The sequence below is a fragment of the Lissotriton helveticus genome, chromosome 3_2 (genome assembly GCF_964261635.1).
Source record: "Lissotriton helveticus chromosome 3_2, aLisHel1.1, whole genome shotgun sequence".
NCBI lineage: Eukaryota > Metazoa > Chordata > Amphibia > Caudata > Salamandridae > Lissotriton > Lissotriton helveticus.
In genome coordinates, this window is record NC_136062.1 from 416,828,760 (window position 1) to 416,842,378 (window position 13,619).

Consider the following 13,619-nt stretch of genomic DNA (forward strand, 5'->3'; position numbering starts at 1 on the left):
GTATAAACGTCTTTTGAAAACCAAGAAATAGCTGCACCAATTGACTATCTGGGGGGCCTTTAATGATAAAAATACCAGAAAAGTATGGGAACTGGTATCAAGGGTGGAGAAGGGGACAGTAAATACTATAGAAACCTATATGGGTCCATCTGTATGGAGCACTAACATTATGCACTTTATACTGTGCCAATCCCATGGACCCGGCCAGCAGTGAGCCAGCCTACGAGAGTGCCCGCATCGGGCCTTGTTTATGTGTAACTGGCATCATAGTACCAAAGGTGGAAAGTGCTTTGAATAACAAGAAGAAACATAAGGCACCAGACCCAGACTTAGTACCAAAGGTGGAAAGTGCTTTGAATAACATGAAGAAACATAAGGCACCAGACCCAGACTTAGTACCAAAGGTGGAAAGTGCTCTGAATGACATGAAAAAACATAAGGCACCAGACCCAGACTTAGGGGGCTTATTTACAAGCTCCTTGTGCCACCTCTACGTCACCTTTTACCATGTGAAAAGTGACGCACCGGCGGCGCTAGTGGCTTGTAAATAAGCCCCCTAGTACTTATTGATATTCACCTTGAGGATACTCGTTTGTGGGCAACAATCTCACCAGAGTGTTTAATTCAGCATTATATTTGGAAAACATTCAACTCCTGAGCTGTCTTTTGAAAAGCCCTTCATTGTTTATAAACCAAAGATCCAGGGGGTTTCATGCCAGATGGCAGATGGAGGTTAATGACGCTATTTGCTATTTATTGTTTGCGCCTGTAATTTGGAATTAAATAGTTTGCATACTTTGCTTCTTTTCGGCAGCAGCACAAAGGGACTTATAATGAAAGGAAGAGATGACTATATCTCTAGAGGTAGAACCCAGTGGGCTTTGAAATGCAATGAGCATGTTGTTGTACATATATGATCTCGTATTTAATTCGAAAGATAAACTCAGTTAGGGAGCAGAGGAAAAAAAAAATTCAAAAACAAAATAAAGTTATGCTTTTTGATGCGCATAATGGCACCCAAGCAACAAGACGAGTGCGAGAGAAATTGTTGTTGCAATGCTGACAAATGCATACATTTGTGAAGAATGCAACAGCTGCAGATACACTCAATCCCGTGGTTTTGCCTGCAGTGAATTTTCCATTACTGCAACTTCCACAATAATATTGTTATTAGTGCGTGTAAAATTGCAGGACTTCATATATCCAGACTTTTTTATTGTGTTTAATATAAAAGCTCTCGAGGTTTGTAATGCTTAAAAAGACCCAGTAAAAATACTGTTTGTTTTATGGGGGGAAAAACTCACAAATGCTTTTAGCAGACGCTTCTTATGCAAGCAAACTTGTGCCATGGCCAGCACTTGTCAGCTTTGCACAACTTCACTGTCAGAATGAGCTGCACTGCATGCATAATCTTCGGTTCAAGTGTCTTCTTGAAAACTTAAGCAGAAGCGATCTATTATTGCTTTAAATCACTGCAACATTGATTGTGACTTAGGTGTGACAGTACACGATGCATTCAGATTACTGAGCATGCACACAAAAACGGTCATTTTTTTTTTTTTAGAAAGTCTCCAAGACTTGCCTTTTTCCCCCTTATACTTGGTATAAAAGAGGAAATGCCTTTTTGCATTTTAGTTTTGGTAGGTTACGTCTTGGACGCTACCGTTACATCGCATAATTAAATCGCATAAAATGGCAAAAAAGTGGCATAAAATAAGTGACAAAGCCATCCCTACTTTAGAACTCAGACAAGTGCACTAAAATTGAAATAACTTTTTTCGTCAATGTATTGTGTAGCGGCGCTGTCTAGTTGATGCACGTCACGTACAGACGTGACGTGCAGCGGCCATTTTGAGGGATGCGCGAGCAGCGCCGGAAAAGGCAGCGCAAAATAGCTGACAGAGAGCAGCTGCGGCTCGGCGCTTTTAGGGCACATACAATTAATAAATTACTGTAAACCAGCCAACGTTGCAGCGTCCTCATTTGGGGAAGAACCATCATTACAATGGCGACGAGCCCACCGAGGAAACAGCGTCCACTGGTGGCTAGAGGGCCTGCAGCAAAGAACAGAGTCACTAGACACCTGGTACTTGGAGGAGCAGGCGGCCGAGAAGCGACCAGCAGCCCCAACGCAGGTACCACACTAAAGAGCGTGGCAGAGCACGGCACAGCCAAAAGGAGGAAAGAGACAGCCCCCAGCGCCATGGTGAACAGAATTGGCGAGGAAGAGCCCCGCAGGGACTACAAGAACAAGGGTTCGGCGGCTAAAGGACCCAGCAAATGGCAGGGCAACCCAGGCCCTCCAGGGAAACAAGCGGGAAGTAGCAAGAAACGATGCTATCGGTGCGGAACTGGTCGCACGAGGCGCACGACAGGAAGTGCCCAGCATTCCGCGCCAAATGTTTGTACTGCGGTATAGTGGGCCACTATGAGAAGGTGTGTCAGAGGAAGGCTTCGTAGAGCATGGTGAAGTATGTCGGACAGGACGACGAAGAACAAGAGGAGGGCGCAGAGGATGACGTCGTCACAATCATCTACATAGAAGATCAAGCACTAAGCGTCGATGGCCAGGTGTTGAACGTGGACGGCAAGAGAACGATGAAACCAGTCCTGGAGATGCTGATTGGCGGAATACAGATAAAGGTCGTGGCTGACACCGGCTCACCCTACACCATCATCCAAAGAGCGGAGTGGGAGGAGAGTTTTGCACCACAATTAGGCCCAGAACTGGAGAGGTTGGACATCCGCCCAGTGACGTACAACGGGGACCGCATTCCCATGGCAGGTTTCAGGCCATTAGATTTTAAGTTCAGAGACCGGTCAGCCTTCTGCAAACTGTACATATCCGAGAGAGGGCCCTCGGTCCTAGGATGGCTCGACCAAGGAGACCTGGGCATCAAGCTAGACCCAGGAGGCAAGGAACAGATATTACTCGCAGAACCGGGAACCTGGCCTGACCTAGACAAATGGAAAGAAGAGTACCCCAAGGTGTTCGGAGGCACAGTCGGAAGGATGGAATGGTTTGCACACAAGATAGTCCTGAAGGACGATGCAGTACCGGTCGCCCACAAAGTAAGGAATGTACATCTGGCGGTGAGGGACGCGGTGCAGGAAGAACTACTGGATCTGGAAAGGAAGGGAATCATAGAACCTATCACGTGTGCGGAGTGGCTCGCACCCCTAGTGGTAGTGAAGAAGCGAAGCGGGAAGATAAGGCTGTGTGTCGACCTACGCGAATTGAACAAGAGCATAGTGGTGGAAAAGTTCCCCTTGCCCCGGATCGAGGAAATGTTGGCCAAAACCAGGGGAGTCAAATGGTATTCCACTATAGACTTGACCTCCGCCTACCACCGGATCGCCCTGCATCCGGACAGCCGAAAGCTCACTTCCTTTATCACCCCATTCGGGTGCTACCAGTTCCGCCGCATGCCGTTGGGGCTAGCCTCGGCGGCTGCGGTGTTCCAAAAATTGATGCACCAACTGTTCAAAGACACTGAAGGAGTCCAATATTTTCAGGACGACATCCTGGTAATGCGACGAGATACGCCGGATCACGACAACAAACTAGGAAAGGTGCTAAAGATCCTCGAGAATAAGGGCCTCACTGCCGAATGGACCAAGTGCCGGATTGGAATGGAGTCCGTCACGTACCTGGGGCATGAGATAGGGGTGAGAGGAGTTACCCCGAAAACCGACAATGTGAGAGCCATCTGCGATGCGCCACCGCCCTCCAACAAAGAAGAAGTCCGATCGTTCCTCGGAATGGCGGAGTATTATAGTAAGTTCGTGCAGCACTTCGCATCCAAAACCTATCACATGAGGCAGCTGACACGGGACAACACAGAATTCTGCTGGTCGGAGGCGGCGCAAGGGGAATTCGAGATCGTCAAGAAAGAGGTGGCCTGAGCAGTTCCACTCCAAGGATATGACCCCCAAGGAACCACGGTACTAACCACGGACGCCAGCGACAAGGGATTGGGCGCCGTCCTTATGCAAGATCGAGGTCAAGGGAGAATGGAGACGATCAGTTTTGCGTCCCGCACGCTCAGTGAGACCGAGAAGAAGTATAGTGTAATTGAAAAGGAGATGCTGGCGGTTGTATGGGCCATGACTCGGTTCAGGCAGTTCTTGTGGGGCACACGGTTTTTGTTAAGGACAGATCACAAACTCTTACTGAAGGTGCTAACGTCCAGCGGACACGCGAGTGCCACGCCACGAATCTCAAAGATGACCCTCAAGTTGCTAGAATTTAGGTACGATGTAGAACACATCCCCGGCAACAGGAATAAGGTGGCAGACTACCTGAGTAGAGCGGACGCTATGGATCAGACGGGAGAAGACCAAGCAGGGGCAGAAGAAATGGTGGCACTCATGGAAGACCAGGAGAAAACCATTGGGCATCAGGAATGGAGGCAGGCCTATGGGAAAGATCAAGTCCTCGAAGAAGTAAAGTCCTACATCACGAAGGGGTGGCCTGAGAAGAGACTAACCCGTGGAGGCCTCAACCCATACTTCGAAGTCAGAGAAGAGTTGTCGATGGACGACCAAGGAGTGTTTGTATACCGAGGGGAGAAAGTCATCCCCCCAGCAGAAATCATCTCCAAACTATTGGACATGCTCCACGAGGGACACTTGGGGATAGGAAAACTGAAACTTAGAGCAAAGCAAAACTACTGGAGGCCAGGGATGGACGTAAGGGCCGAAAGGCACGTCAGGGACTGCCCCCAGTGCCAAGGGGCAGACAAAACGCTCAAACCACTCCGCCCAGCACTTGGAAAATTTGCCCCCACGAGGAATCCGTGGGAGGAGTTGTCAGTGGACATACTGGGCCCTATCATGGATGGGCATGGAGTCCAGAAGTACGTATGCGTCGTGGTGGATAGGTACTCGAAATGGCCTGAGCTGAAAATAGACGAGACAATGGACACCGAGAACATCATAAAGTTTCTGGCGGACACGTTCGTGAGGGAAGGTATCCCGAAGTCCATCTTAAGCGACAATGGCCCTCAATTCAGATCAGAGAAATGGAGCAACTTTATGCAAAGGAACGGAATTCTAGCGAAGCACACGTCCATATACCACCCGGCTGGGAACGGACTTGTGGAGCGATTTAACAGAGTGGTGATGGGCTCTGTGCAGGCAGCCATCTCCAACAACAAGGACTGGGAAAGAGAGATTGAACGCATGGTGTGGGCGTACAGGATCACCCCCACAGGGACAGGGTACAGCCCTTTTCAAATACTGAGAGGCCGCGAACCATTTACCCGGGACAACCGCGTGTGGAAGGAAAAAATCATAACAAGTGAATGGTCCCCCGCGGTTGTGCGAGCCAACCTGGAGAAAGCACAGGCCGTTTACTCTAGACACTACAATGCCCGGAGAGATGTAAAGGAGACCGAACTGGAGAAAGGGGAATGGGTGCGAGTAAAATTGGCCACGCTAAGGAGGAAGGGCGAGAGTAAATACAGCATGCCCCTGCAAGTCAAGGAAGTGAGGGGTAGAGCGGCTTTACTGAGTGATGGCAACGTGTGGTCACAGGATCGCATGGCTAGATGCAACGGAGTGCAAGGATGGAACCGAGGTGGAGAGGACCCAGGAGACGGAGAAGCAGGGTCTCTGGGACAAGAACGAACAAACGGAGAGTTGGAGGTGAGCAGAGGAGAACAGCGAGGAGAAGGAATAGACGGTGGTGATCATGGACTAGGTAGCGAAGCGGAAATGAGCAGACGAGATGGAGGTGCAACCGCGCTGGAGAGTGGAGGAAGGAGCGAAGAGACGCAAGGTAGAGTGATTCCGCCTGACCCCCCGAGACTCACACGGAGTGGCAGAGCTGTGGTTAAACCTGCGAGGTTTCGAGACTTTGATATGAGCGACGGACAGTGAGTTTAAATGTTTGTTGGAAAAAGGGGAGATATGTAGCGGCGCAGTCTAGTTGATGCACGTCACGTACAGACGTGACGTGCTGCGGCCATTTTGAGGGATGCGCGCGCAGCGCCGGAGAGGCAGCGCGAAATAGCCGACAGAGAGCAGCTGCGGCTCGGCGCTCTTTAGGGCACATACAATTAATAAATTACTGTAAACCAGCCAACGTTGCAGCGTCCTTATTTGGGGAAGAACCATCATTACATATTGCCCTGTATTCCCACCAAACATTAAAGGGAGGAACGGACCAGTGCTACTACAAAGTTAATTGTGTGCTAAATGTCTTTCAATTATTTTATTTGGTGTTTCTTTTGGTCTTTTTCTGCTGGACAATAAGGGATAAGAGTAGTGTTTCCAAAGTTCAAGTTCTCTTCCTTGTAAAATCATAAACACGGACTCCTCAGCAAGACATTTTTGCTGCAGGTCTACCAAAGAGCAATCCTCGTGATCTTGAACACATCGCTTACTCCTCCTGGTGCTGTTATTCATTTATTGCCTTGGGTATTTCTTGAAGTTCCGGTCTGGTTCCAAACAACAGTAGAGCACACGACCGAAGCGCTGAACATGGCGCTCTGACCAATCACCAAGCTTCTCTAATGGTGACAGCTGCTTCGTGATTGGCTTAGGGGAGGCTAAATCTTCCTGGACTCGTCAGGAAGAGAAGCAATGACGGAGGAAAGAATGCGGCGTGAAGAGGTAAGTGTTTATTTTTTAATTTTGTTTTTTCATCCCCGACCTGCACCCCGCCACCCCCGGTCCATGGCAGCCACCATTGCCGGATACCCAGGAGAGCTCGAGATGAATACTCTAAACATGGACAAAGACAGTGAACAATGACTGGATTTTTTTCTCACCTTCTTCATACCGTACTCACTTGCCTTAATTACTACCCCCCCTCCTTTGTCTATTCTTTTCCCCCCCATTCATGCCCCCAATCCCTCCACCCTACTACCTCCTAGCCCTCCTCCCTCTCAGGATGCTATATATTACTCGACCACTTGTACCCATTTATTTAGGTTTCTAATCCCTCTCGCGGTGACATATGTTAATTTGTATTTTACTGCTTGTTCTCTTCAATCGAACCTATGTGATCTCCATGATTTGAACAATTGTAGTATACCTGTATTATATTCCCTCATGTAAAGCGCTCTGATACCCGGGGTCCAGCCAGCGATATATAAAACCTTTAAAATAAATAAAGAAATAAATTATACACTCAGGACATAATCTCAGCATTTATTCTCACAGAAGAACATTCATATCAGTTCCAGTGGCACACACATGAGAGGCAACACCTCTGCGGACATGTGTCACACTCTTTGTCAATGAGTTACAGGCCTGTTGAAGTGGAATCAGTTATTCAACTACACATGAACATTATTTTGTGGTTCTGTCTGTTTCATGCCGGATGCATAGGTGTAGGACATCGGGTTATTAGTTGTGCATGATGTGAGGCCTGGGCAAGTAATAGGTCCACATTTTTCCCTTACTGGGGTCAAGCACCTTATTGTAGCAATTGACTCTCTCAGGGTAGCAAAGAGGATCAGTCCAAATCCTACTCGGGGGAGGTGGTGTGGGCTAGTAATCACCATCTGTTGGCAAACAGTGATAACACTCAATAAATGATTGTCGAAATCAGTGAATTTTCTTTAGAAAAAGGAAAAGAACATTTATTACACACACACACACTACTAAATATTATGCTTTAATTTACAAATATATACATTAGTCAGAGAGAAAACACTATAGATGACATTGCATAATCATCTTTGCCACCCTAAAGGGTCAGACAAGCATATTAGCTAGCTCTATTGGGTTGTTTAAAGGTTTAAGATGAGCAAACACATGTTAAAAACCCATCATTTTGTATGTAAATGCAATCATTAATCATAACCATGTGTAAATACACTTATAAATGTGACAAGTGACAAAGCATGGATGACAATAAAGTGACTCGACAATAAAGTGACTCGTTGTCCTAACTCTTGTCTAAGGTAAGGGCGAGGATGGACAATTGAAAAAGAAATTAGGGCCTTTAGAATCTATGGTTCATTGACCTCTGAGACAAAAGTGACAGATTTAGAGCAGGGGTAACAAAAGACAAATGGGCAAATAAGGGGTATTAGCTGCTACACAGGGCTACCACTAATGACTTCCATGCAGTTCTTCCAGTCACTCTCCAGTATACTCCTCAATTACTGTCTAAAGGATTGAGGTGTAGATTTGACCTTCTCTTTCTTCTCAATTCCTAGGGGTGTGTGAAAATCATGTAATTTGCTTTTGCATAGTTACTCCAAATTTGGACAAAATTACATGAAGTGATGCATAATTCTGCAAAATACAAATCTGTTTTTCAGCACTTGGCTTTAATTCAAAATGCATCAGTGTGTTAATTTTTGACATGAGAACGCATTTGGTGCTACAAATAAACAGGAAAAAGACAATTCCCACGAACAACATCTCTTCGTGTGTTGTTTTCTGCCATTGTTTATCCTCGAATGATGATGTAATTAGGTAAATTTGCATAACAAGTATAATGCGAAATTTTTCGAAACTGCATGAAAATACAGAGCCGTGGGCTAAACTCACATCCTTACTGCTTTGTGGTATTAACTGATGTCTTTTATGAGGGATAAGAGAGAAAGAGAGAAAGAAAGAGTGAGTGAGAGAAAGTGTGTGTGTGTGTGTGTGTGTGTGTGGGTGTGTGTGTGTGTGTGTGTGTGTGTGCGCATGTCTTGGTGTGGGTATGTGTGTGTGTGTGATAGGCAGGGAGGGGCATAACTGGGTTACTTAGATTGCGGGTGTGTGAGCTTCAGATTTCCCAAAGAACACTGACATGTAATGGTAACACCTTCCAGGCTCGTCATGAGCGTTACCTGCCGTGCGCTCATGACAAGCTGAGCTCGTCATGAACCGCGGGTTTTTTAAAACCGCCACGCACAGTGGGAAAAGCCGCCGCAGCGATGCGGTTAAGGTGCATGAGTGAGGTTTGAGGGCCAGTGGAAAAGGAGAGGAATGCAGATTGGTAGGATTACTAAAAAAGAGAACATACTAGTTATTGCAGGATAACAAAAAAATGTTAAGATTTTCAAAACAGAGAGGGAGAGTGAGCGTGCGTTTCTGTCTGTATATGTAACAAATCTTGTCCAATCTTACAGAAAAAGGCGGCTCCTGCAATGGCAGAGGAGCATTGTTCCACTGCCTGGCTCTTAGAGCAGCAAATGAAAAATAAAAGAATGTTCTTGCATAATTTTATTTTGCAATTACCGGCTTTGAGCCAGCGCCGTAGGGAGGGGCGAGGCTTAGGCATTGGGGGTAGGGGGGTGGAGAAGTGCTACCTGCACTCCCTAAGTGCTGTTGTGTGTTTGGCCAGCCGTCTCAGGTTGACCAACACACATGCGCACTTTGGTTTTCTCCAGCCCAGTTGCATTGAGCAGCTGGACTGGAGAAATCTGACAGACTTCCCGGCTTGAGCGTAGCGTCTTTCTAGACCCTCAGCCCAATCCCTGCGCTGCTCTGCAGCACGGGGATCAACTGGGAGTCTGTCTCAGGGGCTGCTAAGACCAGGCAGGAAGCGGAAAGGTGGCGCAACAAGATGCTGGAGGCGACGGGCGTCTATAGATACATTTTTTAACCATTTTAACTATAGTATTCCTAACCCCCTGCGCAAACTCTCCAGCGCTTCCTCCATCCACCCACCCAATCACCCTTTGTTTATAGTGGCCGCCACTGCTTACAGACACCTCACTTTACCCACCTGAAAGCACTTGTACCCAACTATATATATCAGAAAATATATTCAATGGGAGGGTATAACACCCCAAACACGTCTCCTGAAGGTACGCCCCTGTTTGTGAGTTTGTTCTCTCCCTAGATTTCTGACCGAGATGCTTGTTATTTTTATACTTTGCCAGCTCTGAGGACATGTTGAACTTGTTAAAGCTTGAAAAAAAAAACTTAAGAAAATTGCCAAAAGAACTGCGCATAATCCTAAAACAAACTTCGCGTCAGCCATCATGTTAGGCAACAACATTGTTGTAGTCAATCGACTACAACGCATCCAAAACGCCTCGACATGACTGATTCGATGTACCACCACACGACCATTTCACCCACCACCTGATAAACCTGCACTGGCTCCTGTCAACAAGAGGATATCCTTCAAACTCCTCATCCATGCACACAAGGCACTCCACAAGACCGGCCCACCCTACCTCAATAGACGGCTCTCCTTCTACACCCCAACTGCCAGCTACGCTCTACCGACCTCTAACTCGCCACCGTCCCACGCATCTGAAGAACAACCACCGGCGGGAGATCCTTCTCCCACCTCGCCGCCAAGACATGGAACACCCCCCCCACTGAGCCTACCACAGACCCAAGACCTGCTGACCTTCAGGAGGACACTAAAGACCTGGCTGTTCGATCAGTAGCGGCCCCCACCTCCCCCCCAGTGCCTTGAGACCCTCGCGGGTATGTAGTGCGCTTAACAAATGACTGATTGATTGATTAGAGTAATACTCTGAGGGCAGACATTGACAAGAGTAGATTATAGGCGACTGGATCAGAGCTTTGTAATGCAACACTTGTGAGAAACTAACACACTTAGAGGCTCTTGGGATGCAGGCCCAATAGACCACTAGCTGGTGAATACTGTTTCTAGTTCCCAGTTCACATCCCTAATAAGGGATGCTGTGGTGTCATTGATAAATAGCAAACCGCCAATGAGGCTGTACTGGAAGCATATATATAAAAAAATGTACTTTGCTCAGCGGCCAACTGGAATGGTTCCATGCTTGTGTTAGCTGGGCTGGGACAGGGCTCGCTAATGCCCCATCCTTTATGCATGTTCGAACTAATTTCTAATGAATATGTCATTTGCTGTAATAAAGCCAGCAACAACTATCAAATTAATAGACCGGCGCACCCCATTTAGCCATGCTACACCGCTCTCAAAGCCATCCTCTCCGCCATCTCAGCCCACCACCGTCCCATGGCAGCACCCGTGCCCTGCATAATTCAATTATGAGTCATTATCAAGACGAAGGAAATGTGATTTTTATGCATAAGAACGTTGATGAAACCCATTGGAACGTGGCCTGTTGGACATCAAAATTAATTTACCTGCCCTAAAATATCTTAAAAATGTAGTAATCAGCAAGGTTGAGATAACATCCTCCTTCAATCTAAGACATAAAATATCCTGCGAGATAACATAGCATGGAAGAGCACTGAGGAGGAAGACATCATTTCAGAATGCTGACGCGACATTAGCGTAAAGCAAGCCTCCAACAGAGGCAGGCTGCAAACAGGACAGAGTCTAAGAGCAAATGTGGCAGAGAGATGATGAACTAATTTAAAGTACAGGATGCAGAATCTATCTTGGATTGGTTTGTGTATGTATTCTGGCTGAAGATAAATATTGTTATTGGATAGTGGCCATGCAGATACACAAGACCAAGGTCTGTCCATCGTACACCATTGGTAATTTTACAGATACTTATAGTTTTCATCACTACTGCATTGAAGTTGGGCCGGATTCCACAGCTGGCCCGCACACCAAGGTCTAACCTTAGCTTTCCACTTCCTCTGATCCTAATTATGTGATTTCCGTATTGCCTCCTTTTTTTGTTAGATTTCCCGCTGAAGTGTCGTTACCGGTCTCCAACATATATCATCACATCTCATTCCCTACTCCTTTTATGTGCCAATACTTTATTCAACACAAGACTATCCGCTTTCAACCAACAGGATGTCCGTAAACAAACCTCAAGGAAATGAGGGAAGAGAAAGAGGGCCTCATTTACGAGAAGTGGCGCATGGCTGCATGAAAAAAGCGATGCGTTACTTTTCATTGCGCCATCTTTACCACACCAATGATACATCATATTTACAGTATGACGCATCATGTTGCAAGGAGTTACAGATGCGTCAGTATTTCTGATGTATGTGTAGGCGCAAAAATGATGCACTGCTGGAGTGTGTCACAAAAGTGACGCAACTCCAGCAATGGATCATTACACAGGGGCTAGTCCCATGTTAAATGTGCCTGCGTCAGTCTCACGCCTGCCATGAGGCAGGCGTAAGATATTGATGCTTTTACGTCCTAGAAGTGACTCCATGAAATCTCATAGATTTCACTGCACCACTCCTACGACCCTTTCTTGAGTCGGAGCGCCCCCCTTGCATACATGCGACTTGATTTATGGTCTCACCCCTGAGGCGGTAGCCGGGGGCTCAGTATCATTATTTTAAAAGTGTGCATTTTATTTTTTGTTGTGGCATTTCGTTTTAAACTTTGACCATTTTTTAAACTTTGCGAGCCTTACTTGCAGAAATTGCCGTTTCCTCACGCTGTCCTCAGCGCAGCAGACTACGTGCTGACACCAAGGATTAGAGGGTGAGCAGCCGCCATATTGGGGGAAGGAAGGGTGGCGTTCCAGTAGCTGGCCGCCTCCCGCCCTCCCAGGCTATATAAACATCTTCATAGCGCGAGTGCGCTGACTTGATTTATGGTCTCACCCCTGAGGCGGAAGCCGGGGGCTCAGTATCGTCATTTTAAAAGTGTGCATTTTATTTTTTGTTGTGGCATTTTGTTTTAAACTTTGACCATTTTTTAAACTTTGCGAGCCTTACTTGCAGAAATTGCCGTTTCCTCACGCTGTCCTCAGCGCAGAAGACTACGTGCTGACGCCAGGGATTAGAGGGTGAGCAGCCACCATATTGGGGGAAGGAAGGGTGGCGTACCAGTAGCTGGCTGCCTCCCGCCCTCCCAGGCTATAAAAACTTCTTCATAGCGCGAGTGCGCTGACTTGATTTATGGTCTCACCCCTGAGGCGGAAGCCGGGGGCTCAGTATCGTCATTTTAAAAATGTGCATTTTATTTTTTGTTGTGGCATTTAGTTTTAAACTTTGACCATTTTTTAAACTTTGCAAGCCTTACTTGCAGAAATTGCCGTTTCCTCACGCTGTCCTCAGCTCAGCAGACTACGTGCTGACGCCGGGGATTAGAGGGAGAGCTGCCGCCATATTGGGGGAAGGAAGGGTGGCGTTCCAGTAGCTGGCTGCCTCCCACCCTCCTCCACACTGGATAAAAGGGGAACGTCATCTCGTCCGCGCAGTGGGCGGGCAAAGCCGGCGCGCCGGCGGCGTGCCGATGGCGTGCCAAAGGCAAGCCCGTCTGCGCCCGTCCGCGCCGAACCCGCGCCCAGCGCCATGACCCCTGCTTCAGCTGCAATGGAGTGGATCAGATACTCATCGGCTGATCTTATGCAGCTGAAACCACCCTATGGGGCGGCCTGTCCTCAGTATAATCCCGAAACCAATCCCGGGGTAACCACCACATGCTGTCCTAACTATAAGTCTCCTATACCGTTTATTATTACCAAAGTTACCCCTTCAGAAGCTCATGTCACTAAAACTGAGAATATCATAATATCACTCATCAACGCTCGCTATTTGGGCAGGCACAGGCAGGCGATTGGGGATTTGATTCTGGATAGAAAAATAGATTTACTTTTCATCACAGAGACATGGATGGATGAAGCGTCCGATCCTGACTTATTGGTAGCAGTGCTGCATGGTTTTACTGTATACCGGTTAGATAGACGAGGGAAAAAAGGAGGGGGCTTGGCAATCATTACCCGGAATATTTTTCCGGTTAGAATATCTCCCATATTCTCAACAACATGTGAAGC